The sequence below is a fragment of the Pseudorca crassidens genome, chromosome 14 (assembly GCF_039906515.1).
Source record: "Pseudorca crassidens isolate mPseCra1 chromosome 14, mPseCra1.hap1, whole genome shotgun sequence".
Taxonomy (NCBI): Eukaryota; Metazoa; Chordata; class Mammalia; order Artiodactyla; family Delphinidae; genus Pseudorca; species Pseudorca crassidens.
The window spans coordinates 8731881-8750150 of record NC_090309.1 but is presented as its reverse complement, the minus strand read 5'-3'; the positions used below and the strand labels follow the sequence as shown (position 1 = coordinate 8750150).

Below are 18270 nucleotides of genomic sequence, written 5' to 3'. Positions count from 1 at the left end.
CAAAGATGACACAAACAGATGGAGAGATAAACCATGTTCTTGGATTGGAAGTCTCAATATTGTGAAAATGACTATACTACCCAAAGCAATCCACAGATTCAATGCATGCCTATCAAATTACCAATGGCATTTTTTACAGAAGTAGAACAAAAAATCCTAAAATTTGTCTGGAGACACAAAAAACCCCTATTTTTTTTTTTTTTATGGTTAGTGACTTTTGGTCCTGTCTAAGAAAATTTTGCCTACCCCCAAATCATGAAAATATTCTGGTTTTTTGTTTCTATGCATTTTGGTTGCAGCTTTTATATTTAGGCCTATCTATGATCCATCTCAAATTAAATTTCCTGTGTGGAGTGAGATAGGAGTTGAGATTTGGTTTTATTCATACATATCCTAGTTGTTTCACCACCATTTCTTAAAAATGAATTTACTTTCTGCACTGAATTGCCTTGGCACCTTTATCAAAATTCAATTGACCATATATACATGGGGTTTTACTGGAGTTTCTATTTTGTTCCACTAGCCTGTTCTCAGGCCAGTACCACACTGTTTTAACTACTGTAGCTTTACAGTCTTGAGATCAAGTGGCATAAATCCTACAACTTTGTTCTTTTTTTTCAAGATGATTTTATCTAACCTAGATCCTTTGCATTTCCATAAAATTTTAGAATCCAATTTCTTTAAATAAAAAAAAAGCCTATTGGGGTTTTGATTGGGACTGCATGAAATATATAGACTAATTTTGTGGGAAATCTTTAAATGATTGAGATTTCATAAACATACCATGACATGATATATATTTACTTTTATTTAGGTCTTGTTTAATTTTTCTTAGCAACGTTTTACAAGTCTTGCACATAGCCTTAGATTTATTCTTAAGTAATTATGCCTATGATGCTACTGTAAATGGTATTTTTAAAATTTCCTTTCCTGTTGTTTGTTGCTAGAATATATAGAAGTACAATTGAGTTTGTATATTAACTTTGTATTCTGCAATCTTATTACATTCACTTATTAGTTCTAATATTTTTATAGATTAAATAGGTTTTTCTACATACACAATCATGCTTTCTTTGAGTAATGACAGTTATGTTCTCACCTTCATGCCACTTGTTTATTTTCTTTTTTTCTGTATTGTACTGGCTAGGACTTTCAGAACAGAGGTGAATAGAACGGCTGAAATTGAACATTCTTGCCTTGTTCCTGATCTCTGTCTTCAAATTAAGCATGATGTTAACTGTAAGCTGTTCTAAGATGACTTTTATCAACTTGAGGAAGTTCCTTTCTATTCCTAATTTGCTGAGAGTTTTTTCTGGTTTTTCATTTCTTGTGTTTTTTTTTTTTTTAACATGAATGAGTGTTGAGTTTTGTGACAAAGACCATCTGGCCCGAAAGCCTAGAATATTTACTATCCAGACCCTTAAGAAAAAGTTTCTGACCCCTTCTCTAGAGAAAAATATAAAAGACACCCTGGTTCATATCACATTTATCAATTTGGATCTAATCAAGAGACAGAAACCACACAATAATTTAAACAGGATAAGGTTAATATAAAGACCATTCGGGCTTCCCTGGTGGCACAGTGGTTGAGAGTCCGCCTGCCGATGCAGGGGACACGGGTTCGTGCCCCAGTCTGGAAAGATCCCACATGCCGCGGAGCGGCTGGGCCCGTGAGCCATGGCTGCTGAACCAGCGCGTCTGGAGCCTGTGCTCCGCAACGGGAGAAGCCACAACAGTGAGAGGCCCGCGTACTGCAAAAAAAAAAAAAAAAAAAGACCATTAACCCAGGGCTGAAAGGGAGTAACCAAGGAAGGACAAACTTGGAATGGGACCCCCCCACCCCCACCCAAGGCTAGCATTTAAGACTTTTTTGGATCTGGCATAATTGCAGCCCAGTAGATGGCAGAGAAGTTCACTGGTTTGCACAGGCCTGAGGTGATCTGCAGTTGCTGGGCCAGCAATAAGCAACTCACAGAATGCAGGTGGGGTAAGCCACAACCAGTGGCTGTGGCCACACCAGTGTGCAAAGAAAGCAGGGGCACCAGTGTAAGATGGAGATCTGGAGCTGTGGTGCTTGTGTCAGAAGGGTTATGGCGCCAAAAGTCCCAGGAGACAAACCTGGGGGGTGGGGCATAGGGAAGCAGATGGACTTGCAGCACCAGTGCAGGCAGGATGGGCTGCAGCATTCAGTGTCCATGCTGAGAGAGCTGCAGGAAGGCGACCACCAGCTTGGGCTGAGGCTGAGACATCATCAAAGGACTGTGTGTTCTAGGCGTATGGGGGGCGGGGGGAAAGCACCACTGGTCATTCTCACATCCTCATTGCTGACCGATGGTGCTGCCGCCAGAAGCAGAAGAGTCCCTTCCTGCTTCCTCTACTGAGAAAGCTTAACATCTTGCACCCTGTACAAAACAAATGCTTAAAGTAATACCGGGAGCAGGTCATACTGGGGAGCTAAAAGGTAATGACTTGATAACTGACATAGTATGGTTGAAGAACGGGGTATGCTGGGCAATCAAGTATTTGACCAACCCAGTATTCTATTAGAGCATCTTGGAATAAAAGTGAAAACTAGGTGCTTTTTTTTTTTTAACAGATGAAGAACCCGAGTCCCACATTAAATTAATTGCTCAAATTTAAGAAATTTTAAGTAAAATTCTAGACTTTATGTCAAAATAAATCCAATTGTATTACGGAGTTAATATTAAGAATAAAAACATGTAAAACCATCAAAATAAAAAGAGTAGACGTGATATGTGTAGTGGAATTTTGCTTCTAGGCCTTCAATGCATTGAATGAATCTCAGTGGGAAATGTTTGCAAGTCTGTAGAATAAATACTATCATAGCTCAAATAAAAAGGCAAACCAACTGGGGAAAATATTTTCATCAAATAAACCAGAGAGAATCTCTCCCAGTATTGCACAAAACCTCATGAAAATTGAAAGGAAAAACATCTTTTTTTTTTTTTTTTTTTTGCGGTACGTGGGCCTCTCACTGCTGTGGCCTCTCCCGTTGCGGAGCACAGGCTCCAGACGTGCAGGCTCAGTGGCCATGGCTCACGGGCCCAGCCGCTCCGCGGCATGTGGGATCTTCCCGGACAGGGGCACGAACCCGCGTCCCCTGCATCGGCAGGCGGACTCTCAACCACTGCGCCACCAGGGAAGCCCAAAAAACATCACCTTTAATGTAAAGTTGGACATGAACAGATGATTCACCAAGAGGAAACATAAGTAACAGACATGAGAAAATGTTCAATTTTACTACCTCTTATTGAGATGCAACTTAAAACTGTAGTGGGGTACAGTTTAGCATGAAATGTGAAAAATAAAATAGAATGCTGGTGGAAAAAAACGGTGGAACTGGCAAATCTTTGATGGCAATAGAAATTGCTAAAACTTCTCTTGAATTCAGATGTTTATATCTCTGGAGTAATCCTACTTCTGGGAACCTAAGGAAATAATAATTCTACCATATAACCTAAAATAATTACAAAAAATAGGAAAAGGCTCTATGCATGTGTTTTGGGCAGTCATTTAAAGGATTGAAAAATAGGAAATAATTTAAATGTACATAAAAAGTTCAAAAATTGTGTAAATCATTCTATTGATCATATAATTCATTTGACCATGATCGTGGCCAGCGATAAAAGATTTGGCCACGACTAAAAAGCATTGGAAACTAATGCAGCAAGATAGGCTATTTCTCAAGATAATTAAAAGCAGAATAACAAAATTGTATTTACATGTTATTACGACTGTGAAAGAGAATATGTGTATGTGAAGAAAATCTAGAACATAACATAAAATGTTATGTTCTCACCTCTTTTCTATGTGATCTATTTCTATTAAGTCAGCTTTATTTCTCCTTAACTTTTTGCCAATTTTGTGGAGACACATCATCCTGAGGCTTAGCGTCACACTGAATGAGGTCTGCTAAGCCACGTCTCCTCTTCCTGTACTGGGGTGGCTGAGTTTTCAGGACCCTAATGCAGAACCTTATACTTGTTCCCGTTACATGTTTTTCTTGGTCTGTATTTTCAGCCCATTGCTGAAAGCGCTCAAGATGATTTTGGATCCCGATTTACACCCCTTATTTGCCATATTTCCTGAGTGCATGTTAGCCATACCTATATTAAAATGTCCAGGAACACTCCATATGTTTACCCCAGGCCCTGACGAGAATGTGGTCCTGAGTAGTACTGAGCTCCAGGGTACATCACATCTGTTAATGAGCTCCTGTGATGACATTCATGCTACCATCCACTAGAACAGCCTTGCATCCAGTACACATTTGCCAGCTCTAACAATTAGCAGAGGTCATTGTCCTCTTTTGTGGGTGGAAAATGAAGGCTTTAGGCTTAGAGGAAAGCTCGTGTGATGTGCCCAGGCCAGGGCCAGGTTCGGTTGTAATGGGGGTCAAGTTTGCCCTCAGTGTCCAGTGTCTGTCACCTGGGCCCTTGACCCCTCTGATACCACCCACCCCCCTGCCATGGCATCCACGCCATCCCACCCTCACTGGTCTCTAGCATCATCAGATGCTCTCCTCAGTCTTATCAGAACGTTTTATTTGATTCTTTACCCACACTCTATCACCTGGAGCTATCTGCATTTTAACAGGGATCAAAGTTTGAAAATAGAGGGATGAAATTCTGAGGGTGGAATTGCAGGCACTGGTGGTCAGAGAGAGGAGATGGGGGCCTTTTTGGCAGCCCCTACCTGTCCACTGCCTGCAAGGCTGGCCTGAATGGGGTGTCTCCTGGGACAAGGTAGATTAGACCCTACAGCACCACGGTCCTCCTCAGGCTTTTAATGATATTTGGATAGAATTCATAACTCTTCACATTTCATTAATTTAAGTTAATTTTCCTTCTATTCTTCCAACTGCCAGGTAGGTGAGGGAAACATGTCATCATCACTGTCTGAGAAAGAAACAGGCAAAGTGAGCCTTAAAATCTAAAAACAACTGCTGCTTCCCACCTCGGGGACTTTCCTCCCCAGATGACTTTGCACTGATGGGAGAATTTTTGCTGGGGAAATTGGTTCATCATTGCTTCTCTTGTGAACCTTGCCTGCCTCTGCATAAATATTTTATTTCCTAAAAGCCATTCCTACAAATTGCCTTATCATTTACCAAGGATCTAGACCATCTGCCAGGGTAGGCCCACACCCTCCCCCTTACTGATAACTGGGCTTATCTGTTTGCATCTCTACTTCTCATCTGCTAGTCTGGCTTATCTGCTTATCCCATTGCGTGTTCTTTAGCACAATGGACACCATATGGCCCCCAGCAGAAGTAGCTGCCTTGTTGCCCACCTATGGGCACAAATTATGTGCCTTCCAACCCTAGCCTGTAATTATCAGGTCACCAGGACATCTGAAATTTGTTTGTACTGGGCAGATTTTCCGTAATTAGAATAGCAAAAATTGAGTTCCCCTCCCCAGTTTATGAAATCAAATGCATCATGTGCACCCAGAATAAATAACAAATTGTATATTTACAGAGTAAAACCGAAAGACCTAAAGCTACAGGAAACATCACTGACTCTTAATATTGACTGAAAAAAACAATCCCAGAACACTATATAGACCATAATTCCACCATTTCTAAATTTTAAAACAAAACTACACATCACTGGGGAGTCCCCTAAGCCACACCTATACAGGCTCATACTCGGACTCAATCCTTCTGGGCATGACGAGTACTTATCCTTTCATTTCTCTGGCATTGAAATCACAGGTGAATAGAACTGGTCTCACCAGTTTCCCTGGGGCCAGCCTTCCTCAGCTCCTGCCGGCTGGGTGCCACCGTTTTCCCCACAGACCCCTTCTCATTTCTTTAGTGAGTCCTGGCTGAGGCTGAAACAACCTAGGATCCACCTAGTCCTCCCCCACTCCCCGTCTCACCTGCCCCATCAGGATGAGGAAGTGATACCTTGTCCATAGCATCCTTCAAACTGTGGACTCCCTCTTCTGGCACAAGGCTTTGGGTTTCTGAAGATCCCTCTGCTGGGTGTCTGGATACCATGGACCTGTTAGGACCTCCCACTAACTTGTCTGGGATCGCCTGGTGCTGACAGTGTCCTGCATCTTGATAAAGGATTGCTGACCCTTCCACACTGTGCCATACACACCTGCTTGTACCTCAGATGAAGCGTATTAAGCAATAGGACAGGTCCCCAGAGGCCACCCCACTCAGTGTGCCTTTGGCCCTATCTGGACCTTCCATCCTGGTGGCCCAGGATCTTGCCGCTGGATGCCTTTCCAGGCAAATTCACAGATATAGCTTCTCCCGTCTCTTTCTGCTCATTTCCCATCTCAGTTCACCTGTTTCCACATTTCAGGTGCCAAAAGTTCTTCAGTGATAACTCTAGCCACCCACATAATTTCCCCCAGGGCAATTACATGCTCCGTCCTGTAGTGGATGCTCTACTTCATCAGATTCAGTGCCCTTCTCCATTTTATAGTCAATTTTGTAAGGTCTTGCTTTCCCCCTCATATCTTAGAAATGGTCTGCATTTCAAAAACAGAGTCCAAATGGATTTTTCATTTTTAGTCTTATGCCTTAAAATTGTCTCATGATAACTACTACTTTCTCCAAAATCAGCATTTAAGATTCTTTAGAAGCTCTGAAATGTTTCTGGGCAACAGAGGATTACCACCTGCTTCCTGTCTTCCCTGAGGACAAGGCAACAGGAAACAGCTTTAACTTGTATGGTAAGTTACAGGGATTAGAGGAAATGCAGCATTTCCCAATAATGAGGGCTGAAAACAAAATTGCACAGGGTAACTGATGTACGTGGGAGACTCTCTGGATTGAGGAGACTAAAGGTCTTAATGAGGCCATAGTCTCATGAATTATGTTTTCTCGTGTGTTAAATTCACTTCACATTTCTTCCAGGAGCCCAAATGATAAAACAAGAACTCTCCTCCAACTTCTGTGGCTTCTGCTTTGTTTTGTTGATTCACCACTTCCATTCATTTGCTTTCATATAACCAAAATCCTTTGAATCTGAACAATTAAGCCTGACTTTTCAAGGAAACTTTTGCTAGGCTTTACTTCCCTTCTCTAAGATGAATGTGCGTATGTGTGCACGTGCCATTCTAACTCTTTATTTCTCCAGTGAATAGTGTACACTTCATCTCTCCCTTGAAATGTTGCATGAACTTGAAAACTTGCCTTCTAAAGACAATTTGCTCCATGAATAGACAGTGTGATATGTATGTTCAGGAAATGCCACATACTTGAAGCCCTCAGGGAAACCTCTGGTTTTCAGGCTGCTGGGAGAACTGCTCCTTCGGAGTTTCTTACTATAAGAGTGTCACTCATGGGAACCTAGAACCCAGAGGCTTCTTGTTCCAGACAGGAAGGCTCCTGGGACCTGTTCCTTCCATCTAGAACCTAAGTGAAAGGGAGGTGAGATTAGGTCTTCATCCTGAATATGTCCTTAGATAAATGACTTCTATGGAGAAAGTGAGTTTGGAGAAATGTGGAGGCTTTGTTAAAGTTATTTTCTTTGAAAAGAGTTTAAGAAACTCATAAACTCTTCCACAGAGGACAATGAATACCAGCTGGATTGGTGGGTTTTAATTTTTGATTTGGGGAATCTGTGTTGTCCGGTGTGATAGAAGGAAACCAACATTCTGCAAGGAGAATACACAATATCCCTGAGAGACATTTGTTTCTAAAACCCTCCCTCTAAGATTGTAAATGAGTTTAAGGGGATATACATTCCCACCTTTAAACTTCAAACTCCCAGATCTCCGCTGTGTCCTCATGCCGCATGGATTACACTACTGGTAAAACATCCCAGGAAGGAGTCCAAGGAGGCCGTTCGCGGTTAGGGGAGGGTCCGGATTTGACAGACAGACTTTTCTGCTTTCTTGCTCCTGGCTCGCCCCTCTTCCCTTGGAGGCCACGGTGATGCGAACGAGTGGCTTCTGCCTCTTCGGGGGACCGCCTTTGAGGCTCCAGAGCCTCACCTGACTTTCGCAGAGAGAGGCGGGCAACCGGCTCCTTCCGCCACCTGAAGAGGAGGGTCCTGGGGCCCGAGAGTGTGGGAGGGAGTGAGGCCGGAGCTGCGGCCCAGAGCGGGGAGGAGACGCTCTGCCAGACATAGGCGCGCCGCGGAGAGCTCAAACTTTGAAGTGGGGTAAGGATTTTAGGGGCCCTTGAGCTGGTTGTTCTTGGGGCGCTGGGAGGTGCGCGGGGGACGCAGACTCCACTCACCGTGTGGATTAAAGAAGTACGCCCAGGGCAGTGGGGTGGCGGAGCCCTAGGGCGGCCGCGGCGCTGTCCGCACCCCCCGGTGCTGAAACGGGCCGCATCTCGGCAGGAAAGGAAGGAGCTGAAGCAAGAGCCAGCTCTGGCATCTGCTCCCACCCGCGGCACACACACACCTCCCTCCAGCAGGGATCAAAGAACTAGAAGGCGTCCCCTGCGCCTCCTAAGTCTATCGCACCCCTTTCTACTCACGTCCCACAGACGCGCTGGGCCAAGTCGGGCTGAGCCGTCAGGGCAGGAGGCAGAAGAAGCTGGGCTCCTTCAGCAAAAGGATGGACACCACCCCCGAGACATCTCCCCAAGAGACCCTGTACCCAGAGGCCGCGCCGCCTCGTTCCCCGGGCTCCAGATTCGGGTCCCGCGCAGAGTCTCCCCGAGTACGCGCGGCGCGGGGGGAAGTTGTGTCCATGGCTTGGAGGGGGCAGGAGCCAAGGGGACCCCCGCCGGGGTAGGGGGACTGCCTCCGCTGGGCCCTGTTCAGCCGTGAGGATGCAAAGAGACAGGTGGGCTGCGGAGGAGGCAAAGAATGAAAATACTTTGGCGGAGTAAGCACTCTTTTTTTTTTTTAACGACAAAATCATAATCCGCGATCTTGGCTGCTCTGGCCTTAGGGACTTAGAGCTCAGGAGCGAGGAGAAGGGGCGGGGTGGGGTGGGCCTCAGATCCTTTGCAAACCCCTAACCGGATAATCACACGGGCCCTCTGTCCTCGTCCTCCGGCTTTTCTCCCCAGCTCAGCCCTCACCCCCGCCCCCGACGCCCCGAGGGGGGCGCGGCCAGCAGCCCCTCGCTCTCCGGCAACCCTGGGCAAGGACTGGATGACTGGAGGAAGTGCCGATTCATTTTTCTCTCCGTGTGATTCTCCAGTTCACAGCTGCCCTACTTTATGCTGTTGTTGAGACTAAAATTTGTCATTCTGAAGTGGGTATCTCTAGTTAGACACGGCATGTGGCCGAGGGTCAGTGGGGCAAGAGCAGAGGGGACCCGGAGCCCGCGGCTGGGACCCCGTGGCTGTAGACGCGGTGCCGGGGACACGCAATTCGCTCGCTCAGCGCTCTCCCTGCCAGCGGTTCCGCCGGCGCAACCCCTCTCCCGGAAACCGGACGGCCCGACGGTGGGCGCTCCTCACCAAATGTTCCGGAGGGGTGAAGCTGGGTCCGGCGCCTTCCCTGGTACCTCACACCCTGGAGCAGTGACTGGCTACCTGGGTTCGGGCTCTACCCCGGAGTGTTCAGTCCAGACCCCTGTCTCTATGGACCTGTCCACCAGCCCCTCCCTTGCACACACACGCACACACACACTTTCATTCATAAAAACGGGCAACGACGTCGTTGTCTAGGCATGGGGTGACATACTCCCTGAATGAGAAATCACTGGAGGGGGCGATGGAAAGCCGGGCCGGGAGGAGGGAGGTGACCCCTGTCACGGCCACTCCCTGAGCTAGGTCCTTGTACTCCAAAGTCCCGGATTCTTGACAATTCCGCTAGGTCAGGGAAGCGAGTTAGCATTTCACTGAGCTAGCGGGACTCCCTTGGCGGGGAGCGGGTGTGGCAGGAAAGACGCGAACTTCCCTTCGCAAGAACGCCCGAGCGCACGCACTTTTCCTTCTCAGCCTTTGTTCTGTCATAAACGGGGCCCTCGTCGGGCGTGGGATGCCAGGAGAGGGCGACTGGCTGCTCTCCGGGTGACTGGTCCCCACAAGATCTCAGTCACTTTATCTGGGACTTTGGCCGGGACTGCGTGTGCCTCTTGCCTTTGATGCGCCTGTGTTTCTGCCTTTTCGGTAGTCATTCACTATCTGCCCGCGATTGCTGCGGCTGGTTAATAATGGGGTTGCCATGGCGACCAATTTCCCGTCGCCATGGTACCCAGGAGGTAAACAGTTGGAAGCCACAGAGGCTCTTCAGTAGCTACCCCCCCACACACACCCAGATCTTGCACAGGCTGCGGGTTTCCTGTGGTTGTGAGGGAGGGATGGCAATGATCAGGTGCTGTGGTCCCCTCTTCCCTCCCAACCCACACTGTCTAGCCGCCTGTTCACCTGAAACCCTCTCTTAATCCCTGCCAATCACTGCGGCCTCCAGGTTGGGATGGGTCAAGCTTTTACCTCCATCCCCCAACTGCTACAATGAGGCTGGGGTAAATGGTTTTCCCTCTGACCTAATTCATGTCAGCTGCACACTGTCTACTCCTGAGTACAAATGACAAGACTAAGCCCTGCGGGAGACAAAATTAATTAAACACAGTCCCTGGCCTCTGGACATCATGGTGTAGAGATGGCCTCTGCTCTGGGCTGCAATAGGGGTGATAACAGTGTCCCAGAGTAGAGAGAAGTGGGAGTGACAGACCCCCCCAGGGGAGGCCATAATGGAGTTGAAACTAAGGAATTTCAACTGCTGAGCAAGAGGGAAAACGTCTCTCTAGGCAGAGGGACTAGCAGGAGCCAAGATGTGCGTTTGTTCAGGAGAGGATAGACCCTGCTGTGGAAACACATAGACTCGTAATAGGGGCAGAGCCGCGCGCAGCCCTTAGCGCACGACAGTTATCGCGAGACCCTGAGCACGCGAGACCCTAAGTGCACGAGAGCCGGAGCGCTCCGGGTGGTTGGAGGTCTGGCTGCCCCGAGGAGCACAGCTGTGGTGTTCCTCGTAGCAGAAAGTGCGGCGAGAGGCGGACCTTGGCCTTCTCTCCTGGGCCCTCCAGGCCCTCCGGTCTCCGAGCCTGAGGGTGAGCTGGGGGCGGGGGCGGGGGGCCGGGGACAGGCTGAGTGAGGGCTGTGTCCCCCAGAGCTCCAGAGTCCTCTTCACTGCCACCCACTGGCCGGGCCCAGGCCTTGAGGCAGCAGCGAACCCCTCCCCCATCCCCGCCTCCGCGACTTCATGGCGGCGGCCGTCTCTGGGTCGCAGTCCCTGGAGGCCTCGGCAACGGGAGTATATGGACACAGCCATGAAGGTAACAGCTTCATCCAGCTTCAGTCGTTCCGTTCAAGTTTCTAAACTTGGTCCAGCTTAGATCAGTTGTCCACCCCTAGGAGGTGGCCAGAGGTCAGGGTTAAATTGCAAGGGCATTGCACGTCGTGACTGCAGGTCCACCTCTGTCGTGGGGCTGTTCTCAAAGAAGGGCAGCTGTGGTGAGCTGGGCATTCGCCTGATTGGCATTTGCTATACCACGTGCTCCTGTTGACGCTCTGCAAACGATTCTCTCCAGTTTAAATGAAAAGCTGAGGGCCGACTGGGTGCGGCGTGCCTGGCTCCCTCAGTGATGACGGCTGGGCGGGGTCTGGGGACCTGGCCCCGAGGGCGCCACCAGCTGAGATCTGCCTCCTCAGCGGAGCCTGGGCATTGGCCGCAGGACCCAGACCGGGCGCTGGATAAACACTCCCGGGCAGTGTAAGCGACCTGCACAGGCTCCTCTTAGGCAGGACCTGGACCTCGGAGGGCGGAAGTTGAGCCTTGGGCCCTTGCCCTTTCTTGTCAGAATAGAGAAAGACATTTGTTTTGGTGGAGATTTAGGGGAACATCATGACCTGACCGAGACCCGACCTCAAGAACAAAGGATCAGACACCAAGAAGTTAGCAACAACTAACCACGCCCCTCCCTCACCTTTCCTACAAAAGGGCTTTGCTGAAAACTTTCAGGGAGTTCAGGGTTTTTAAGGCATGAGCCACCCGTCTCCTTGCATGGCCCTGCAGTAAACCTTCCTCTGCTGCAAACTCCGACATTTTGGTATTGTTGGGACTCACTGTGCGTCAGGCACACGGACTTGCGTTCGATAACAGACCCAGAACGTCTCAGTGGCTTAGCCCATGGCCTATGCGATGTCTGAGGTTCTGAGGCACTGGGGGGCCCTGCATCATGGTGGGGACTCTGCTGGCCAGATCCTGCCACCCAGCCCTCAGCTGGCCTGGAAGGGGGACTGAGAAATACAGCCAGTACTAGGGTGGTCTTTGGTGAGCAGTCTCTGCCACCAGGTGGGATGAGAAAATTCATGCCACTCTTAAGGGAAGGATGAGTAATTTCATTTAAATGGAGCATCCCTTTTAGGCTAATATGATCCAGGTTACAAAAAAACCTTGAATGTCAGGCTAAGACTGCATGCTGGAGAAAATAGGCAACCTCTGAAAGCTTCTGAGTGACATGATTAGAACTATCGTGTAGAAAGACCCCGATGTTAGTGTAGAAGATTCATTCATTCTTTCATTCCACACTCATTGAGCACCTCCTGAGTGCCAGGCCTTGGAAGAGTTGCAGAGTTGAAACTAAAGATGGGAGATGCGCAAAAAGAATTGTTTCAGCAATCCTGGGGAGGGGGAACAGGGCCTGGACAGAGGTGGGAACAGAACTCAAGGAGGTCAAGAGCTGTCTCTGGCTTGTTCGAGCCCTGGCACATGGTTAGGGCTCAGTGCATTTCTGACTTAGTGAATGGATGAGTGGGAGGCAACAGAGGGGACAGACAGTTGGTGGTGTAACTGAAGGACTTGGTGATGGTGGATCTGGGGAAGTGAGGGAGAGGGAGGCGTGGAAGCTTATGCGAGGCTTAGCTGGGTGATTAGTTGGCTCCACGGGTCGTTCGTGGGGCATTAACCAGAATAAGACTCAGGGGAGGAAGGGCGGGGGAGCAGTTGGGACGGTGCCATTCAGGACATTTAGTTTTGTACCAACAAAAACTTCCTGGATATACTGTATCCTCCCTCACATGGCCCACACCTTGGACCTCATCTGATCCCCTTTTTGAGGAACTTCACACATTCCGTCTTGTACTATAATAATGCAGTGTAGGAATTTAAAAAACAAAACAGGCTTTTGTTCCCCAGTTCTGCCACTGGGTGACTTTGAATAAGTTGTTAACCATTCCCAAGTCTCAGTTTCTTCATGTATAAGTTGGTAGTAGTAGTTATAACATCTGCCTCATTGAGTTGTTGGGAGAAGAAATGAAGCAATTGGTGTGAATTTCTTAGTACAGCGCCTGGCATGGCAAGTGCTCAAAGTTGGATATGACCATCTTATAATTTCCTGTAATGACAATGTATTATTTTTATATCATATCCCAAAAGTTAATTAAGGGAAAAAACACGCTTTACCTCCTGTGTCTGCAGCTAGCCTTGGGGAAACAGTCCTTGGGGAAGGAAGGGAGGTCCTTTGCCTGGCTTGATGACTCTGTGTGTGTGTCTGTGTGTGTGTGTGTCTGTGTGTGTGTGTGTGTCTGTGTGTGTGTCTGTGTCTGTGTGTGTGTGTGTGTGTCTGTGTGTGTGTCTGTGTGTGTGTGTGTGTGTGTGTGTCTGTGTGTGTGTCTGTGTCTGTGTGTCTGTGTGTGTGTCTGTGTCTGTGTGTGTGTGTGTTGGGAGGTGGAAGGAGAAGATGGAATTCTGGGCAGAGCATCTATAGGGCTGGCTACAGAGATACGGGTTCTCCGGCCCTAGATACATCTAGAAAGCACTTTCATCCTCTTGGAATCTCAACCTGAGCAGCTGAATCCTATTGCAAAATAGTCATTTAGAAACTGAGTGCACTTAAAGCTCAGGAAACCAGAGTCCCATTAGTTCTGAGTCATCTCTACAGAAGACCAAGACACTTTCTAGGCATGAGGCAAGCCTCTGTCTGGTGGTTGAGTCACATAATTGATAACCTTGTTACAATTTCGGTGGGCTCTCTTTTACCCAGAATCTCTTCCTGTCTGGGGGAACAAGGTTAGCTTTTGTTCTCAGGCAGGAATTGAAAATCTACAGCTGGTGTGTGCAGGCTTCCCTTTGCTTGTGTTATAAAAGTGCATAGAGTTGAGAAGAGGGAGGACTCCACCTCCCAGCCATTCAGAGGTTTCCTTGAAAAACAAAATTCAAGTCTCCTAACTCAGACTCATTCTTCCTATCTTGGTGCAGTGACATTCCTGGGTTTGCCTAGCCTCTACTCTGCAGAAAAGGGAGAACAGAGATTCTGACTTCCATTTCCCTTTGTCAACCGGGAAGCTCAGCTCTGAGCACAACTGGACACATCCTCATGGTCTAAGACCTGAGCTACCCTTTTGGACATTCCTTGGGCAGATGGAGGAAATGTTGATACTTACTGGTCCCAGAAATTGGCCTCGTTTCTTGAGAGGCAGTGGATTAAGCTTTCAGGCTTTACAGTTAGATTGCCTGCTACAGTCCTGGCTGTGTGAACTGTGTACCTTGGTTTGCTCATCTATAAAATAGGGATAATAGTTGTACTTACTTCATAGGGTTATTGTGAAAATTAAATGAGTTGTTACATGGGGAGAAGTACCTAGCATCATGTAAACTCTCAAAAATGTGATCATTATCAGTATTTTTATTAATATGATATTTCGACATTTCTCCCCTTTAGTATATTTATGTTTCGTGAGTTTCTTGTAGCAGACATTGTGAGTTTTGCATTTGAAAAGTGTTTTGATTTTAGATTTAACACTACTTCTTTTTTAGGTATAACTCACATGTGATGAAAGTCTTCTAAAGTATATATTTCAGTTATTTTTTAGTATATTCACAGCTGTGCGACCATTAACTCGATATAATGTTTAAACTTTTTGTAGGGCCAGGTCACTCGAGATTGCTGTTCTCTTGCCCTCTGTTCATCCCCTGCCCAACAAATGCCTGCTTCACCTGTATCTTACACACCTGATTGACCTTCCTACTACTTGCCCCAGCCCCCAGCTAGTGATTATTCTTATGGAAGGGGTGGTGAGGGGCGTGCCCCTCTGCTGGTTTCCCTGGTAACTAATGAGCCCACCTGCCGTCAATTCTCCTATAAATGGTAATCCCCCCTTCCTTTTGGGGGCGAAGACTGCCACCAGGTCCTGTCTGCCCTGAGCCACACACAGTGGGGTGTCGCTCCAGGACCTTGCTTCAGACGTGTAAGGTCCCCCCATCCATTAAACCATTGATGTCTGTGTTGCTGACTCCAGGCTCTTTGTTCGGTCTTAAAGCTGGGCAAGCGCAGGCCTTGTGGGCCTGCGGGGTGCAGCCCAACACTTTTCAACACTCCCAGAAGAAGCCCTGAACCCATTATCAGACATTTTCTTTTCTGACTCCCCTCCCCATCCTTGCCCCTCGCAGTCACTAATCTATTTTCTATCCCTGTGGATTTGCCTGTTCTGGACATTTCATATAAACGGAATTATATGATGTGTGGCCTTTTGTGTCTGGCTTGTTTACTTAGCATAATGTTTTCCAGGTTCATCCATGTTGTAGCAGGTATCAGTATTTTACCCTTTTTAATTGCCGAATAAAATTCCATCTGAATAACATTTCATTATATAGATGTACCACATTTTGTTTATCCAGTTATCAGCTGATGGACATTTAGGTTGTTTCCATTTGGGGGCTATTATGAATGATGCTGCTGTGAACATTGAAATACAAGTTGTGTGGACATGTTTTCATTAGGTATATGCCTGTGAGTGGAACTCCTGCGTCACATTGTGACTATTTTTAGCATTTTGAGGAACTGCGCCGTTGTTTTCCAAAGTGGCTGCACCATTTACATTCCCACGAGCAGTGTATGAAGATTCCAACTTCTTCACATCCTTACCAACACTTGTAATTGTCTGTTTTTTTAATTATAGCCATCGTAGGCAGTGTGGAGTGGTTATCTCATCATGATTTTGACTGACATTTATCCGTAACTAAATGTTAAGCATTTCTTCATGTGCTTGTTGAACATTTGTAATTTCCTTCAGAGAAATGTCTGTTCAAATCCTTTGCCCATTATTTAATTGGGTTATTTGTCTTTTTATTATTGAGTTTTAGTAGTTCTTTATATATTCTGGGTACAAGTCTCTTACCAATATATGATTTTAAAATATTTTTTCCATTCTGTGGGTTGCCTTTTTACTTTCTTGGTGGTATCATTTGAAGCACAAAGGTTTTTTTGTGTGTGTGTGTGTGTTTTAATGAAGTGCAATCTAATTTTTATTTTAGTCACTTATACTTTTGGTGTAATATATAAGAAACCATTGCTTAATCCAAGGTTGTGAAGATTTACTCCTATGTTTTCTTCTAGGAATTTTATCGTTTTAACCCTTATATTTAAGTCTATGATCTATTTTGAGTTAATTTTCATGTATGGTATATATTCTTTTACATGTGAATATCCAGTTTTCCCAGCAACATTTGTTGAAAAGACTATTTATTCTTTCCCCCATTGAGTTATCTTGGCACCCTTGTTGAAAATCAGTTGGCCGTAGGTGTATGAGTTTATTTTTTGTACTCTCAATTCTATTCCATTGATCTATATATCTATCCTTACACCAGTACCACTCTGTCTTGATTACTGTAGCTTTGTAATAGGTTTTGAAATCAGAAAGTGTGAGTCCTCCAACTTTGTTCTTCTTTATCAGGATTTCAAGTTTGTTTTGGCTACTCTGGGTCCCTTGAATTTCCATGTAAATTTTAGAATCAGCCTGACAATTCCTGCAAAAATTCCAGAAGGGATTTGATAAGGATTGTATTGAATCTGTAGATCAATTGGGGAAGTATTGCCATCTTAACTATTTAATTTTTCTAATCTGTGAGCAGGAGATATCTTTCCACTTATTTACATGTTTTTAATTTCTTTCAACAATTTTTATAGTTTTCAGCGTACAAACATTTTATTTCCTTGATTGAATTTATTCCTAAGTATTTTATTCTTTTTACTGCTACTAAAAATGGGACTGTTTTCTTAATTTCATCTTATTATTTATTGCTAGTGTATAGAAATACAACTGATTTTTCTATGCTGATCGTGTATCCTGCAATACTACTAAACTCAATTAATTCTAATAGTTTTTTAATGGATTCCTTATGATTTTCTATATACCAGATCATGTCATCTGCAAATAGAGATAGTTTTACTTCTTCTTTTCCAATCTGATGCCTTTATTTATTTTTCTTGCCTAATGGCCCTGGCGAGCCATCCCATGTTGCAGAGAGGTGATGAGAATGGATGTCTTTGTCTTATTGCTGATCTTAGGGGGAAAGCATTCAGTCTTTCACCATTATGTTGTTAGCTATGGCTTTGTCATAGATGCCCTTAATCAGGTTGAGGACGTTTCCTTCTAGTCCTAGTTTATTGATAGTTTTTAACTTGAAAATATGTTGGATTTTGTCAAATGCTTTTGTTGTGTCTGTTGAGATGATCACATGGTCTTTACCTTTTATTCTACTAATATGGTGTATTATGCTGATTGACTTTGAATGATAAATCAACTTTGCATTCCTAGGATAAATATCACTTGGTCATGGTGTAAAATCCTTCCTATATGTTGCTAGATTTGGTTCACTAGTATTTTGTTGAGGATCTTTGCATATTAATATAGTTTTCAAAATGCCCTCTCACGTTAAGTTCTGATATTCAAGTTGTTTCTACTTGTATTGTGCCGTGTCCAGAGAATATTAACATTATATAGTTTTTTTCCCCTTTCTGTTTTTGAAGCTCTGGAATATTTTTATTTTCTCCACATAGGATCACACTCACAGAAAATATGAGAGGACCCTTGGGTACAATATTTGCACTGTAGAGTTTTGTCCCATCATGGAACTTCTGAAACAGAAGGACCTTTAATAATCAACTTGGCCTTGGTTTTCAACTCTGTTCCACAGAGTTCCCTAAGGTATTCTGTATGCATTTTAAGGGTTTTTTTTTAATGTATATTTAAGTATTTTAAAAGCCCAAATAAATAAAGACAGCATTGATTGACATGTATTCCATACCAAACTTTACTATATTGGATATCATGGTCAAAATTAACTTATGTCCCACTGCTTGTCTTTATAAAATTACAAAATACATTTAAATAAAATACTACAAGTGAATGTTTTATGCATTGGGTTCCTATGAAAGATTTCATCTGCAATAAGTCTATGTCCATCATTAGATGAAGAAACTAAAGTGCTGGGTCACTCGCCCAAATTGGAGGCTGAGGTGAGAAGAGACTCCAGCTCTCCTTTCTCTCAGTTGAGTGCCCTTGACTGCCTATATTGTCTTTCCAAAGTCATT

General features: G+C 45.5%; 2 protein-coding genes across 2 annotated transcripts in view; one reads left to right on the top strand and one right to left on the bottom strand.

Moving 5' to 3' along the window:
- MGAT4A (alpha-1,3-mannosyl-glycoprotein 4-beta-N-acetylglucosaminyltransferase A) overlaps window positions 1-18270 on the bottom strand; it is a 504464-nt gene that overhangs the window by 139584 nt on the left and 346610 nt on the right. The gene's annotated exons all lie outside the window — the stretch shown is intronic.
- Window positions 10878-18270, top strand: part of CNGA3 (cyclic nucleotide gated channel subunit alpha 3) — a 42977-nt gene continuing 35584 nt past the window's right edge. Inside the window, exon 1 of the mRNA XM_067704214.1 lies at window positions 10878-11007. The gene's annotated coding sequence lies outside the window, so the exon portion shown is untranslated. The remainder of the gene's footprint in view (window positions 11008-18270) is intronic.